Genomic DNA, 17,335 nt, shown 5'->3' with positions numbered 1-17,335 from the left:
GCGTTGGAACTGAACAGTAATTCTGAATCCAACCTGCTGCTTACATGGCATTCCATGTGCCTCTTTTTGGTACAATGCTGCCCTCTTCTGGAAGAGAAAGTGTCACACAGAATCCTGTTACTGTAAACCATAGTTCTATTGTAACCTGCTCTTTTTGTATGTCTTTTAGGATCAAACTATATATTGCAGATAGCATGACATTAGAAACTGAAATCCCATTGGTGTCCTAGAGATGCAATTCCTGCAAACCTTTACCTGTGAGTAATTATACTCACAAAGAAAGCTGATGCTTACCTCCCAATAACCAATCACAAAACAAATTCAAGGTAATGCAAACTACTGGAGATGCAAGATGTTTGTACTGAGAGAGGGAGGCAGAGGAGATCTGTCTCTTGGTCACCATGTACTGCTGAATGAAGGGAGCAGAAAGGCATAGCTGATGTGATTAAGCACATTATTACAGAGATCAGGAAAGAGAAGAAAACAGTAGGTACTTGAGTTCCCCAAAAGAGAAACAAAAATACATGACTTTATTCCAATCTGCCTACTTACTTACTTACTTACTTACTTACTTACTTGCTTGCTTGCTTGCTTGCTTGCTTGCTTGCTTGCTTACTTAGTTAGTTAGTTAGTTGTCTGTCATCGTCCCCAACTAGTGGCAAGGCCACTACTCTGAGTGGTATACAAATGGCGTAAGATAATCATGCACCAAAGAGAAACTATTGTACTCCTAGAAGAAAAATCCTAGCTGTGGTGATGTTCAGAGGCCACTTCCACCCTCATCCCTCTGAAATGGAAGTGTAGATGGAAAAGTTGTGGCATGAACATTCCATTTCTCCCTAAAAGAGCAAAGAGGTGCCTACAGAAGTTACAAAATTCTGCCCATCATCACGCACAAGCTAAGATTAAAGCATAGTAAAAGAAATAAATTCGTCAAGCAGTCTTGTTTGTAGGACAACTGTAGCTACCTGGCTGAAGTTAAGAATAAGATGGCACCTTCTTCCATCTCATGTACAAAAGCTAACTTCATTTGAAAAAAACTACACAACCCTGTTCAAGTGTTCAGTCATGAATGCATGAATAGGGCAATAATTGTGATGGGGGCATGGGCATGCTTAGATGCAAGCCCACAAGATCACCACCCAGAAGTTAGAACTTCATGCACTGAGTGTGAAGAGAGGGTTATAAGCACGTTTTGTTGAATATACTTACAATACTTGGGAGGCCTGCCTAAAACACTGGACCCTGGTAAGCAAGTTGGTCTGGATCCTCTTAGAAGCTTCTTTTCAGATCTTCAGGGTCTGACTGATTTCTGGGGGGAAACACAGGTGACAGGTCTTACACACATCCTCCCATCCCCAGTGTGATTACAGACCTCTTCATGTGTTTAAGCAAAGCCTAAGTAGGGTCACAGAATATACCCTCTGGGTATGATGGTGAAGTTATCCCAGGCTGGACTGGGCTAAACAGGGTTGCTTGAAAGAGAGGTCTGAGAAATCACAATAATCCTTGTGTGGATTGTGTGGTTTCAGGTAAGGAAGCCATATGACATCTCAAAGTGTTATTAGCCCATTCTTCCCTCTCAGCCTTCATACCCCTGTATCCTTTCCTGTCTCCCCTTCTGCAGGGAGTGGGGGAAACCTGGACATTTTTTTCCTAACTACTAGTAACATAGCACTGCATTGGCTTGCCACTGAAGTGGAACAGCATTAAATTGTAATGAAAAAGAGAGAAACAGGAGGGGAAAAACCCATCCTCCTCATCCTCTTCTGCCTCCCCCTCCATGGAGAGAAATGGAAAGCCAGATTTTATTTATATTTTTTATTTATTGATAATTGACATATCACTTCACTGGTTTGGCACCAAAGTATAAACAACAAGAAATAACTATCATCATCCATGTCCTCTCCTGTCACTCCCTCTGCTGGGAGCAGCAGATAGTTGGGATTCCCCCCCCCCCATTTATTCTTAAATGACATATCACTTCATTAGTTTGTCACCCAAATGCCATAATACTGCATTATTGGGGAAACGGCTGCTGGTGCTGCTTTGGTTGGAACCAAATTAAAGTAGAATGAGACTACCAGCGCTAAAAAAAAGTTTAGCCCGAAAATGGTGTGAGGAGGCATGGATAAGGGTCTGGTGGGTTCATGCTTGGCTGTATATCATTTGGTCACCAGAAACAGGGACCCAGCTTTACGTGACATCCCTTGGTGCTTTTGGAGTGCCCCCCTCATACAATGACAAAGTGGGCTCAGCAATGTCTGCATCCACGTGGAGCCATCAAAGCCTAAAGAGCTGAGAGGTAGCTGTAGGCCCCGTCCTCACTGGCTTCCTATAGGCCAGTGCAGCCAGTTGCCCATTGGCTGGCCAGAGGATCAAAGCAGCAGACTGGCCCCACCTGAGATGAGTGAGTGGACTGCACTACAGAAGCACAGTTTTCAGTCCTGGCATATAAGCACAACACCTGTCTAAGGTGGGGCCAGTCTGCTCTCATGGTGGTTTGGGGCATTGGTCTTGGATCCAGGTGGTGTGAAGGGCAACAAGAAGGAGCCTTCGGCACCATAGATGGTAAGAAACAAAACCTGTGGGGGGGGGGACTAAAGACATGGCCATGTCTGGACAAGTCAGGGAGGGTTTGTGGTCCCACCGTGCCCTCAGATGAAGACAGATGTGGTGCCCCTCTCATGGTCTGCAGAGGTTTGGTGCTCCTAGTAGAACCTTCAGCAGCTGCCGAAGCAGATGGTGGTAAGCATCAGGGAGGCTTCGTGATGCAATAAATTCAATTCCCCAATGCTGGGCCAGGGACCACTGCTGTAACTAATAATGTTGTGGCCTTTTTTTCTCCAATAAACTGTGTTGTTTTGTTTAAGTGGTTTTTAAAGGGCAGCCGGGGTAGAGGGGCTTCCAAAATAGTCCAAAATGCAAGATAAAGGGCTATCTGATCACACAATCAGGTTGTCACTATGGAATTCTGTTGTTTGGTGTTTACCAACATATTCAAACTGATGGGGGGGACACAACATAGAGAGCTACTATAGAACCCTTTGAAATGCTAATTTTCAACATGAAGAAAACACTTTTGTAAAGAAGCTTTCAGAAATTCAAAACATCCCCACTTGTATTCTTAAACAGCACACTCTAGAAAGTGCCCTTATGGCTCTTCTGAATGCATTGCTTGCCTTTAGAAGTCTACAATACTGGACAGTAATAACCACACATGTTGTTGTGAACTGCAAAACCAGTTCTCTAAATACTGTTGATTAGTATCAAGGGCATAAATCTTCACTTGTATCAACCTTCCATGCAAGGAAGAGGAATTGCAACCTTTCTAAGATTGGTAAGGGATTTCCTCATGTTCTCTATATAACATTCTCACGTCGGTAAGAAAGGTTTGCATAGAAATTGAATAAAGCATGGATGATACCTTATTAGACCACTAAACTATCACAAGCTAACTTTCAACTCCATTTGAGAATTCACAGGGCTGGCCATTACAGAGCTGCTGGTGGTGCAGAAGAATCACAAACGTTCCAAAGCTCGTGGCCAAATGTGAAGGACTGTTTGTAGAATAACCTCAGAGATGGTAGGTTTCAAGAGTTCCCCTCTGCCAGTGAGGATTAGAATATTCTACCAGGATTTTTCTTCTGCAACAGCAGGCTGGGCTCTTTAATGCCCAGCCTGCTGAGCCCATGTGTCTCATTGACAGCCAGTTCCACCTGTGTTGTTTTAGGGATCTAATCACCCACCCTTGGCTTCAGATTTTGTACAAGGACCATGCAGCTAGCTTGCTTGCTTGCTTTTTCTTTCTGTTCCTCTGTTGTGTTGCACAGAAGTTGTTGCTTATTGTCAAAATTGCGCATTTTACTCTGTCAATGGCTTGCTGTCATTAAGCAGCAACATAGGTCAAGAGTCCTAATGTACATACTGTATATCTGTCAACAGATGTCAATAGTTCTGATGTATATATTACACATTTAGAACATGCATAACAGGAAAGGTTGAAAAGGACTAACAACACCCAAATGAAGGTCGTTTGGAATATCAGTGGCCAATGCCATCAATGACTCGAAGCTATCAGCCAATTAGGTTGATTGAATGATTTTTAAATCTCCAGCAAGAATTTCCTGTCCAGCTCATCTCAGGATGATGGGAGATGAGAGATGAGAAGCTGAAGTAAATTAGCTGCTGAAGTAAAGTAGCTGCACCAGGGATTATGATTTTGTTTGACTGTGCTGAACTTTTAAAACACCTGCTTGTATTCCCTTGTTTCCGATACCATTTTTGTAATGTTCATGTTGTGCCCAGAGACCTGTCTCTCTGAATTTTATATCTTGCATTAACTTGTTGAATGTGTTGCATTTTTTTTCTTTTTAGATGTAATGAAGTTTTGTTCTTTCTTTGAAACAATCCTGGTTGTTAATGCCTGCTGCTTGGGTCATGTACCAGAGCGTTTCTTAGTTAAAAGAGAGGAATGGCATATCCAAAGCTTGGACTATTTTTGGCTTTCTTGTGTGCTCTTCATTTCCCAGATCAAGGGAAAAAAGACAGACCCTCAGCAGATCTCTCTTATCTGTTGCAAAAGGAAGGGTCTGTTCACCTTTGATAGAGGAGGAGGTGGTGACAGTTACTGATTTTAAAAGGGGGTTTGTACAGAGTAAGCTCTCCTTTCAGCTTTTAATAGAGGCTGGAGAGGGATAGAAGTATTAAGTATTACGTACTTAATATTGCTTCCCCGTTTGTGTGAATCGCACACGTTACCCAAAGCTGGGGTAACAATTTGAGCATTGAATTTGTTATTTGTCTCTTTCTTAACAGTCAGCCAGTCTTTCTGAACATTCCCTCTGTGTGTTTTACTTCTTAAAAAGAAAGGATATTACAGCCATTTTATGAAGATTAACAAAAACTTTGAGAGGAAAACAGTATGTTTTTAAGTCTTAGCTGCAGGCAAGGAACCTCTCAGGGCTTCATAAATTCCTTATTGAGCTGTGAGACTGAATTGACAAGAAAAATTTTTTAGCAAGTATAAGGCTGAATCTAACTGATTATCAACATTAGCTTAAGTGCAGTGATGTAAATTGGATCACATAATTTTATCCATGTTTTCCCTTTCACCCATGTAATTCAAGAAGAGACTGTTGATGGGGACAGTATGGACATCTGCAAAAATAGGGCCAGAGTGGTATATTCCAGCTGCATCAGTCAACGGCAGTGATGTTGGCAAGTCGTTGGGTCCAAGTTCCAAGTCTCCAAACTGAGTCCCTACTAAAAAAAACAAGGTGTTTTTTTCATAGAAGAAAGGGATGGGATGGGTGGGATCTGTGTGGAATTGGGGGGGAGTCTGAGGCTCCTTAACTGCCTACTTTTGTCCCCCTCTGTCCTTCCTATGATTGTCACCACAAATTTGGCTTGAAAAGCATACTGGAATGTAAACTGAAGCCATGTATTGACACAAAGCTGAGCTCTTACTCAACTATATCAAAACTGCATATCAGATAAACAATTTTTTTTCAATACAATATGGTACAATTTGCATCCAGTACTGCCATTGTTTGTCTCCAGGAGCCTAACTGAGCGAGTTAAGCAATGATAACTTTTTTGAAAAGTTTTTAAAGTTTTTTAAAAATCTGGCTTCACTTATTTTTCAAACAGCTCCACTATCAGGCTGGAATCCTCTTGTTGAACAGGCTGCAGACAGAGAGAAATTGCACTGCATAAGCTTCTCCTGAGTCACGCATGACTCCCTCTCCTGTGCTGTGTGGGGAAGGGAGGCTGCTTCTTGAGGACTGGGTGTGCAGAGCTGCTGCTAAGACCTCTTGCTGGCTGGCCTGAGCTGTCTGCATCATTTTGCAGAGAGACATTGTGTGTACACATGCTTCTTTTCTTTTTGAGCTGCTCTCCTGCAAGACACACACACAGAAAATGTTGCAGAAACTTGCAGAAACAGCTTAGATAGGTTACCAATGCACAAGAAATGGTTCAGTAAACAGTATGAAGATACTCAGCACAATTGGTATCAATTATCACTGAATGGGAAATTCAAATACAATTCTCATGTTTCCATTGTTAGCCATATTAGCTTACTGGGCTGAGATATAATACCAAGTGTATGTCTTATTTGTTTGGCTATATAATATAACCATATGTTAGAAAGTCTCAGCCCTCTGACTCTTTGAGATCTATACCAACTCTTCTTATCTTTTAACTCTTCTTCAGTTATCCTTATTGGTAATAATTTAAATCTGAAAAAAATGTTAGATAAATTTGCATTTTGCATACTGTTATTGCAACCAAACCCTGAAAGTTCAATTTTCCTAAAATCGTCTTTTTTTATCACTTGGTTTTTTTAAATTCTTAAAATTAAAAAAAAAAATTAAAAATTCTCCTCTTTCAATCTTTCTAAATTCATTTCAAATTTTGTGAATTCAGTTCTCTAAGTTGCTGATTCAATATTCTGTGTAAGGCCCTAACCCTATGTTTTGGAAAAGAAGAGGCATTGGCCCACACTAAAATGCAAAGAATGAAGTAACTCCTTCACAAGCTAAAATTAACACATGTCCCATGATCGCATGTGCATGTCAAACATCTTTGGGACGGATGAGTTATTTTCAAAGCTCATTTTGGCATTTTTCTTCACTCACAACCATCAGTACCAACGGAAATAGTGCTGCAGAACACATCTGCAAGCACTATATCCTGCACCACTTTAGCAACTTTACCAGTTTCATCCATATTGCATCTGAGGAAACCTCCTGTCCTCCCACCAGCTGCTGATGTAAACAGGGACCAGGCATCAGTCAACTTTCAACTAGCAATACAGGGAGGCTCAAAGGCTTCATAAGAAAGTACAGTATAGTACAAAGTGGGATGTCTTTGCTGGCCTGAGGCATTCTATTGTCCCTGTTATGACTTGGACCTGAAAGTCTGAGGCAAAGTATGGATGCATGGAAGGTAAGTTGTAAACAAATACTGTGTGTGACGTTGCACAATATCATTACCGATCCCCTGGGCCATCTTTTAGGGCATCAGTTCAGTTTTCATTTCCTGGCTTTGTCGAGCTTTAATTGATCACTCTGAAACCATCATTTTTTTAAAAAAATTAAATGTTGTTGGTGCTTGTAGCAACCCCAGACCTACTGGAGTATCCCACCCTGTAGTTATGCTGCCACCAACCATACGCTCTCCCAAGTCACCCAGACCAGGAATGGATTTTAATAAACAAGAGAACAAGGTTTATTGAAAAAACAAACAGGGTAAATAAAAGGATCAGGTAAATAGGATACTGGAACTTGGTATAGTCCCAATCATACACATACAACAGATTGGTTCCCACGGAACACTTTAAGGTAACGCACAGACCCTGAACCTATCCATTCTGGCTACCTAGATAGAAACCTGAACCTATCAGGTATGTACTATCTGACGAACAGTTGTACTCAGTCTGACCCACAGACTCCAACTCCACTTCTCCACGTCAGCTCTCTTACGAAGGACTTCCCCCAAATATATACAGTACAGCTCCTCCCCCCTGATGTCCCGCCTTCCACTCCCCATAGGATGGAACTTTCCCTCCAAACCCATGACAGACAGGTACCATCAGTGCTGTATGTGACACCTCCCCCCTTTATAAGTTGTTTTGCGGGGGAAAAGCTAAAGTGCTTTTCTCCAAAAAAACAACCAGGATCAAAACACATAAACAGTTATACATTCTAATACAATCCCATAACCCATACTTACTCACTCTAGGTCAAACATATCACTTATGCATTTATACATTAATATTTGCAATACATTAAGTTACCTTTATTAATACAAACCACGCCTGTTCAATAAACAGGTACATTTAACTTTTGGTCACCAATATACACAGTCCATGGTTTCTTCGCCGTCTTCACTCGTCGGGTCTTCTTGACAAGGCGTCAGCAACACAGTTCATTGTCCCTCTGACCACCTTCACTTCAAAGTCAAAATCTTGCAGGTTTAAAGCCCACCTCATAAGTTTACTATTACAGTGGTGCCTCGCTTAACGAGTGCACCGCTTAACGAAAAATCCGTATAGCGATCCCTCTTTGGGGATCGCTATACGGATCAGCCCCAATCGCCGCACTCGCTTTGCGACGATTGGGGCTCCGGCGGCCATTTTGGAGCCGCCGAACAGCTGATCGGCGGCTCCAAAATGGCCGCCGCATGACCCGAAATGGCCCCTATCAGCGTTTTCGCGCCCTCCCCTTGCTTAGGGAGGTCGCGAAAACGCTGCGGGGGGGGCATTTCGGGCCATCCGCGGCCATTATAATGGCCGCGGATGGCCCGAAATGCCCCCCCGCAGCGTTTTCGCGACCTCCCTAAGCAAGGGGAGGGCGCGAAAACGCTGATAGGGGCCATTTCGGGTCATCCGGCGGCCATTTTGGAGCCGCCGATCAGCTGATCGGCGGCTCCAAAATGGCCGCCGGAGCGAAAACATCGCTGGAGGGGGTAAGTTTAGACACTTATTGGAACGCATTAAACTAAGTTTAATGCGTTCCAATAGGTTTCCCTGCCCCGCACAGCGATGTTTTCGTATAGCGAAGGTTAATCCGGAACGGATTAACCTCGCTATACGGGGCACCACTGTATGTGTTTTCATTGTCTTTAACCACTGCAGTGGTGAGTGGTCAGTGCACAGAACAAAATGTCTTCCCCAGATGTAAGGTTTGGCCTTCTGAATCGCGTAGACTATGGCCAGGCACTCCTTTTCCACGGTTGCCAAATGTCTCTCACCTTTCTGGAGTTTCCTACTCAGGTAGGACACTGGATGCTGGTCACCATTTTCATCCTCCTGGCAAAGAACTGCTCCTACCCCGCTGTTAGACGCATCGGTGTAGATGATGAACTCCCGGTTGAAGTCGGGAGCACGCAGCACTGGATAATGGATGAGCGCCTCCTTCAGCCTCTGGAACACTTCCTCACAGTCGCTGGTCCACGGGATGCGGTCATCAGTCTTCTTCCGCGTCAGATCGGTCAGCGGAGTCGCCATCTCGCTAAACCTCGGGATGAACTTTCTGTAGTAGCCCACCAACCCAAGAAATGATTTGACTTTTTTCTTGGTGTTGGGTCTGGGCCAATCACGAACGGCTTCTATCTTGGCCTCTAGGGGTTTGATCACTCCTCCCCCTACTATGTGACCCAAGTATTTTATTTCTGGGCTACCCAGCTGACACTTGCTTGCCTTTACTGTTAGCCCTGCTGCACTTAACCTCTGCAGCACTATCTCCAGGTGTTTCAGGTGATCTTCCCAGGTATTGCTGAAGATCCCTATATCGTCAATGTAGGCCACAGTAAAGTCACTGAGCCCTGCTAAGGTCTGGTCCATCAGCCTTTGGAATGTGGCTGGTGCATTTCTGAGACCAAAACTAAGGACTCTAAACTCATATAGACTGAAAGGGCTGCAAAATGCGGTCTTTTCCTGATCCCTGCGATCAATCCTTAATTGCCAGTAACCCTTTACTAGGTCCAACGATGAAATGAACCGACAACCCCCTATGGTTTCAATCAGGTTGTCTAGCCTGGGCATTGGGTAGGCATCAGGAGTGGTTACGCGGTTTAATTTCTGGTAATCTACACAAAATCTAATGCTCCCATCAGGCTTGTCCACCAGGACTATCGGAGAGGACCAAGGACTAGAAGAGGGGACGATTATGTTCTCCCTAAGCATCTCGTCCAGCTCCTTCCGCACCTTGTCCCTATAGGGTCCCGTCACTCGGTACGGGGATACTGCTTGCGGGGGTGCATCCCCTGTGTGGATCCGATGCATTACTCCCTTCACTATCCCCGGCTTATTTGAAAAAACCTTATGATATTTAGTGAGCAGCACTTTTAGTTCTTGCTGCTGGTCTTGGGTGAGTGCAGGACTGATCTTCACCTCATCTGGGTTGTATTTCACTTCCCCTCTACCCTCCCAGAAGGGCAATTCAGCTTCCTCACTCTCAGCTGCTTTTATGGCAAATAAAACCCTCTGTTCCCCTCTGTAGTAGGGTTTCAGGGCATACACATGTACCACCCTCCGTGCTTGGTGTTCCTCCTGTTCTATAAGGTAGTTCAGGTCCGACATCTTGGAAATGACCCTGTATGGTCCTGCCCATTTGAGCTGCAGTTTGTTCTCTTTGCAGGGCCTAAGCCAAAGCACTTCCTCCCCTGGGTTAAAGTGCCTCTCCCTGGCTTTCTGGTCATACCAGGTTTTCTGTCTGACCTTCTGAGCTTGCAGGTTTTCTGCTGCTAGCTCTAGGTTTCTCTTCAGGTCATTCATTAAAGTGTCTAGATACGTCACAACATCTTGTGGGTCACCCTGGGTGATCTGCTCCCAATTCTGTTTGATTAAATCAAGTGGACCTTTTACTTTTCTCCCAAACAAAAGTTCAAACGGACTGAACCCGGTACTGGCTTGGGGCACTGATCGGTAAGCAAACAAAAGGGATTGCAGCTTCTGGTCCCAATTGTTTGGATTCTCTGCCAAGTAAGCCCTAATCATGCGCATCAGAGTCCCATTGAACTTCTCCGTTAACCCATTACTTTCGGGGTGATAGGCAGTGGTTTCCTTGTGTTTAATTCCACAGATTTGCCATAACCGTTTCATGAGCTTCGATGTAAACGATGTGCCCAAATCTGTGATCATTTCTGAGGCAAATCCCATCCTGGACATATACCCCACCAAGGCATCTGCCACTGTGTTAGTTTCGATGTTAGTCAAGGGAATGGCTTCGGGGTACCTCGTGGCATGGTCCACAATGGTGAGAATGAACCGGTTCCCCCTCTTTGTGGCCTTGGGCAAAGGTCCCACAATATCCACTCCTATACATTTGAACGGGGTGTCAATCACAGGCAAAGGGCACAACTTCGCTTTGGTCCTGTCACGGTTATTCCCCTGCCTCTGACACACATCACATTGTTTACAGAACTCCTTGATCTGCTTCCCTATTTCAGGCCAGTAAAAATTTTGTGTGATTCTCTGCTGTGCTTTGTTCACCCCCAAGTGCGCAGCAAACATGTCAGAGTGCCCCCTTTGTAAGATCATGGGGCGATACTTTTCAGGTACCACTAGCTGACTTCTGATCCCATCTCCCCCTTTTGAGACATTCATCAGGGTCTCTCTATATAAAATTCCCTTTTTCTCGTGAAATCTCGCTGGGGTTTCAGGTGTTAGCTGGGTGTCTGTCACCTTTTCAAAACACTTTCGGAGAGTGGCATCTGCCTTTTGCTCTTGGCCAAATTTGCTGTCTGTGGTTAAGGTTTCTGCCACAGCTTCGGGACTACCCTCATCTGCTTCAGCCTCGGGCTCTTCAGTACCCCCCTGAACTGTCCCCGTGGTAGCTTGTGAGCGTGTAATCACTAGCACCCGTTTCACATGTTCAGCCAGGTCATTTCCCACGAGCACGGCTGCTGGCAGAGTCGATGAAATCGCTAGACGCCAAACTCCCCTCCAGCCTTGAAAGCTCACAGGTACCTCAGCTACTGGCAGTGAGATCACCTGCCCCTCAATCCCTGCCACCTTCAGGCTCTCATTTGGGATTATAGGCTTCCTAGGAATAATGTCTGGATGGCACAGGGTCACCTGGGAACAAGTATCCCTTAGCCCCCTATACTGATGGTCAAGTATTCCTACGTCCACCCCAGCGGTCTCAAACAATTGCGAATCTGTCCTAACTAGTAAGCAGCGCTTGACCTCCACAAGAGGACCATTTTCCCCAGCCTGATCAGCAGATGTAACTGGTCCAGAGTGAGTCGCCATGGCAACAGGCTCCCTCAGTGGCAAGGAGCTTTGCTCTGTCTGGACACAGAACACAGCTTTTGGCTTGGTTCCACTCAAATCATGAGGCAAATTTCCCTTTAGCTGCTTTAATTTCTCACACTCTGAGATTAGATGGCCCTTTCCTTGACAGAAATAACATTTTCTGCTGTACTTGGAGTCTTTCTCATCTGTTTTTGGTTTTCCCTCCAAAATCTGAGGTCTTGGTGGTTTCATGTCAGAGGGCTTCCCTTCAACATGGGCCCCTCCCCCTTGCTGGTTTTTCCCTGGTCCCTGAGAGTACCTGCTGTAGGTTTCTTTGGGCTTACCCACAGTTTTCCCCTCAGCACCTAAGGGCTTCCTTATTTGGGAAATAAAATCTGCGATCTCCGCCGCTTCTGTCACAGTTTTCGGTTTCCTCTCTCTCACATGGAACTTTAGTTCCCCATGCAGGACTGAATAAAATTGCTCCAGCGCTATCAGGTCTTTGAGCTGCTGGAAGGTCTCTGTCCCCTCCTGAGACAGCCATTTCTCTAGCAACCTCACCAGTTGGGCCCCCACTTGGGTAAAAGTCTGCTCTGGTTTTTTTGTGAGTGACCTGAATTTTTGCCTCAGCTGTTCAGCATTTATCCCATGCCGGGCAAACACCAGTTTTTTAAACTCAGCGAAGTCTTTCAGCAGTTCCACTGGCATCTCTGTATAGACTTCTGCCAGGCTGCCACTGATTAAAGATCGCATAATGGTCATCTTCTCAGTTTCCCTTACTGAGAAGTCCACAAACGCTCTTTCCACGAGGGAAAAGAACACCTCAGGGCAATCTCCCTTGTTGTACACAGGGAATTTCTTCAAGTCAGTTTTAGACAGGCTGCCTTCCCCATTCCCTGGGTTCCCCTCATTATTATTGTTATTCCTATTTCTACTCATTATTTCCAGCTTCTTCAGCTCAAACGCCATTCTTTCTAACTCCAACTGTCTCTGTTTCTCTTCCCTTTCCATTTCAAATTGTCTTTGTTTCTCCCTTTCCCTTTCCTCCATTTCCCTCACCCTCAGTTCATGCTGTTGGGCTAGGAGCATTTTTCTGAGTTCTGAGGTCAGTTCTCCCGTGCTCTCATCCTGCACTGAGCCAAATTCCTCCTCAGAACCTTGGTCTCCCTGTGGTTCTCTCACTTCCCCCATTTCTGCCATTTGGCTTTGAGTCAAGGGCATAATCCCCCCAGACCAGGCTGCCTTCAAAAGTCACGCCTCAAAATAAAACGACGACTTTTTTCCTTTTGCCTCAGAAACAGCCTTCTATAGACTGCTGCTGTCCCTCCAGCACCCACTTGCAACTGTTGCCAGACAGAATTCACCCCCTCTGCTAGGCCTCTCAGCAGACAGGCTAGATCACTGTTACTTCACGCAGCATTGCCTCAGCCCTTTCCCGCCAAAACGGGTTGCCTCAGAGCTCCCTAATCTAGTCCCCCAATCTGAGTTTGCATGTTCTTCCACTAGCCTACCTCCCCGTGAGGTAAGCCTAGAAGATTACCTACGCGCCCTCAGATTTTCCCTAACTAGACCCCCCTTGCTCTGGGCACACTAGCCAAGGCTTTGCTGGACCACTGGGCAACTGGACCAGTCGTATCCCACCCGCTGGACACCAATAAATGTAGCAACCCCAGACCTACTGGAGTATCCCACCCTGTAGTTATGCTGCCACCAACCATACGCTCTCCCAAGTCACCCAGACCAGGAATGGATTTTAATAAACAAGAGAACAAGGTTTATTGAAAAAACAAACAGGGTAAATAAAAGGATCAGGTAAATAGGATACTGGAACTTGGTATAGTCCCAATCATACACATACAACAGATTGGTTCCCACGGAACACTTTAAGGTAACGCACAGACCCTGAACCTATCCGTTCTGGCTACCTAGATAGAAACCTGAACCTATCAGGTATGTACTATCTGACGAACAGTTGTACTCAGTCTGACCCACAGACTCCAACTCCACTTCTCCACGTCAGCTCTCTTACGAAGGACTTCCCCCAAATATATACAGTACAGCTCCTCCCCCCTGATGTCCCGCCTTCCACTCCCCATAGGATGGAACTTTCCCTCCAAACCCATGACAGACAGGTACCATCAGTGCTGTATGTGACAGTGCTTGAAAAGGAAACTTGTCATCACAATGCTTTATGACAAATAAAAACAATACATGAACAAGTCATGCATGGGGGTAAATGTGTACAAATAAAGGTAGATATTCACCTCTGCTCAAAAAGGTTTTCTCCCAGTTACTAGAAATTTGGCTTAGATCCAAATCAGGCCTATGTTGTTCTCTATCTACAAGACCCGAGGAACCTTCCACCATCTCAGAATTTGACCTCACAATGCCATTCTGGAGAATCCATTCTATTTTCATCATGAGTAAACTAGCTATCAACTTTGTTGTGGTTAATAACAGCTACTGGGAAAGCGATCCATCTCATATTGCTGCAGATGCAAAGTGTTCAACAGCCTAAGCATTTCATAAATGTGAGGTGGTAATTTGTGTGTTCCCTGACTACTAATGGGGAAAAGAACATGTTACATGTCGATTTAATAGGTGTTAGAACTCTCAAGTGCATTGTAGAGGATTAAAGCGATGCGATTTCCCATTTGTACGATGGCTATATGCAATTTGTGCTTTCAGGGAAGTAATTTAATGAAGCTGCTGTTTTTATATATTATACAGTCAGTTCAGAAAAGGAGAAAATTGAGCAGTGGGCCAATGATTTAGAAGGCAGGAGACTCTGCTAAACAAATGCACAAGTGCTGAAAAATTTATGGCCTCATTACCATCACTCACAGCCAGGTCTTAAATTCATATGCATGTGCAAAGGCTCCATAAAGGTCTATATAATGATTCACTGTTTTTGAGAATTGTCACATTGTTAGAAAACATTGCTTTGTCTGTTCAGAGTAGCAGAATATTAGACACATGTGGTACATACAAGGTCTAGATGACTTCCTCCTCTCAGATTTAATGTGCTTCGTAAACGTTATGCCATATTTTTAAAAATCTGAAGTCCAATATTATCTCAGGCACATAAATCTTCCCTTTCCATATCTTCTGTTCATGAGAAAGCGTTGTGGTGAATCTAGAAACCTTTCTCTACCGGGAGTATAAATTTCTTCTAGCTTCAGTGAAACTCCCAGCATTTTATTGCTTTACAGTTTTATTAGCACATTCCAAAAATCTACATAAAATTTAATTGTTCCTTCACTAATACTGTGATAAATATTTGGGACAGCCTAATAAAATAGCTTGCAAATGGCAATTTTACCTTCTGTTCTGCATTGTTATAATTACTTCCCCAAGGAGTACAGCCGAGTCCTTTGTCAACTGATAGCTGCAGTTATTTTCAAATGAAATCGTGGAGATGGATGCACATGAGGAGAGTTTTTAATCATACGCATTTAAAGCTGCAGAATGTTTCTTTATGAATCTACCATTCTCCAACTTATTTTGGAATCCTGATCAAATTACTGGTGTGTTCTAAGTGTGATTTAGATGAAAGGAAATAGGATTGCGGAACACAAAAGCTGACCTATTATAGATAATGATAATCTCTGCAGCCGTCATCTAGCTTGAAAACATAATTGGCTCTTTCCAGTATATACTGAATGTACCTGTCATGTACCCTTTGTGAAGCGTAAAATTCTGTTCTTTTTATCTTTCCTTGTATGATCTGTTTTCTTCAATAGTTCCCCCCCTCCCTTTCTGTTGGTTGATTTACAAGAAATTCATCTCAACCTTTTTAAAAGATACGATAAGAAAACTGCTTTTCCAAAGCCTGCCAAAATCTCCTAGCAATGAAGGGCACAAAATGGGGATATCCAGGAGATATAGCCAAAGAAGTGTAACTTTTTTAAACTTCTGAATATATCTAGAATTCAACAGAATCATCACCTCTAGAAACTGCAAGGAATCCACAGATTTTAGAATTGTGATTTAAGCAAACACGGTTTCATTCAGAAACACCAAATCTAAATGTCATGCTCACCCTCTTATATTCAAAAAACCTGCTTTCAAGAAACCTGCTTTCTGCTAACCCCGCCAGGTGCTGCTTCATGCATCACCCTGGGTATATTGGCTTTGCAGGTTCCCCATGTATTCTCCACACTTGTACTGAAACCTGCAGGACATAGAAAAAGGCTTTCCTACGAAGTTGCTCAAATGGTTAACTGAAAGAGATTACTACATACTTTCTATATTCTTGGTTTTACCACTTCCTTGATGAGCAGTTTTCTGGTGCTTGCTCCTCAGCCTACAATCCCGGCATGGGTCATGCACTTAAACCATGGTTTTCGATGTCTAGGGTCTCATGGGAGCCACACACACTTCATCCAGTGTGCTCCCACACAGAATTCTGTGTCCATTTAATGGTATCTTGTATGTTTCACAAATAATTCTGTTTTGCAAAACTCAACAGCTCAGGCGTAGAGTAAAAGTGCATATGAAAAAACTCCCAAGTTCCATCCTTGGTATTTCCATTTGGAGCTGGGAAAGACTCCTGACTTGACGGATACCCTGGAGCAGTGGTCCCCAACCTTGGACCTCCAGATGTTCTTGGACTACAACTCCCAGAATCCTATACCCTCACCTCTGCTGACCAGGATTTCTGGGAGCTGAAGTCCAAGAACATCTGGAGACCCAAGGTTGGGGACCACTGCCCTGGAGAACCACGCTGATTTTAGACTGGGGTGGGTTACTTCCACAGGGCTAAGAGCTGTTGGCCATATTAGCTACCTACTTGAGTCCGCACAATTTGGTATTATAGCCTCTTTTTACAGCCTTATGTAAATTACAATATTTGCTGATCATTTATCTCCCTGACTGCAACCAGGCTGCATTCCAGGGGAGCTTTCCTCCATCTGCTTTCTAGCCATTTCCATAATTGCTTCCTCACCCTCAACTCTTCCATAACTCATGATGAGGATCAAGCTTCGCACTGAAGAGGGCACTGAGGAGCAATCATGTCTACTGCCATGGTCACCCCTGAGATCCAGTGGGAGACCTGGGTTTCAACAGGAGTGCTAACCAGATTAGCTGGGCATTCTGGAAACCAACTGAATCCATCAGTCTTCAGGGGTGGACCATTTTAATACATCCATCCAGCCATCTACCTTTAAAATTTGTACTCTGAGCCAGTTTGAGTACCAGTCAAAAATTCCCATCCATCCCCAAAGCGACCAGGTGATCTCACTCTCACCTTAAAGGGTGAGCAGGTGGGCTAATGTTCTGACTGAAAGGGAGGGCAAGAAGGGCCTGGGCAGCCTTCTTCAAGGCTTTCCTGAGCCCAGCCTCCTTGCCCCATGTGATGCAGCAACGCTGTGTCATCTCAATCCAGCTGGGCAAGCAAAGAAGCCCCGCCTTGGCAGCTCCGCACCTCACAGAGAGGCCCTTGTGTAAATTCCATTAATTCAGTAGGCCACCTCAAATGGTTGCAAGCATAACAGTTTAAAGTACGATACAATTTAGCATGTCCTATCATACCCATCCTTTATACAGGTTCAGCAGTGATCCAAGCATCCTGCCATCATATCTGATTTG

The sequence above is a fragment of the Pogona vitticeps genome, chromosome 5 (assembly GCF_051106095.1).
Source record: "Pogona vitticeps strain Pit_001003342236 chromosome 5, PviZW2.1, whole genome shotgun sequence".
Lineage (NCBI taxonomy): Eukaryota > Metazoa > Chordata > Lepidosauria > Squamata > Agamidae > Pogona > Pogona vitticeps.
The sequence above is the reverse complement of the archived record's forward strand: the minus strand, read 5'-3'. Positions refer to the sequence as shown.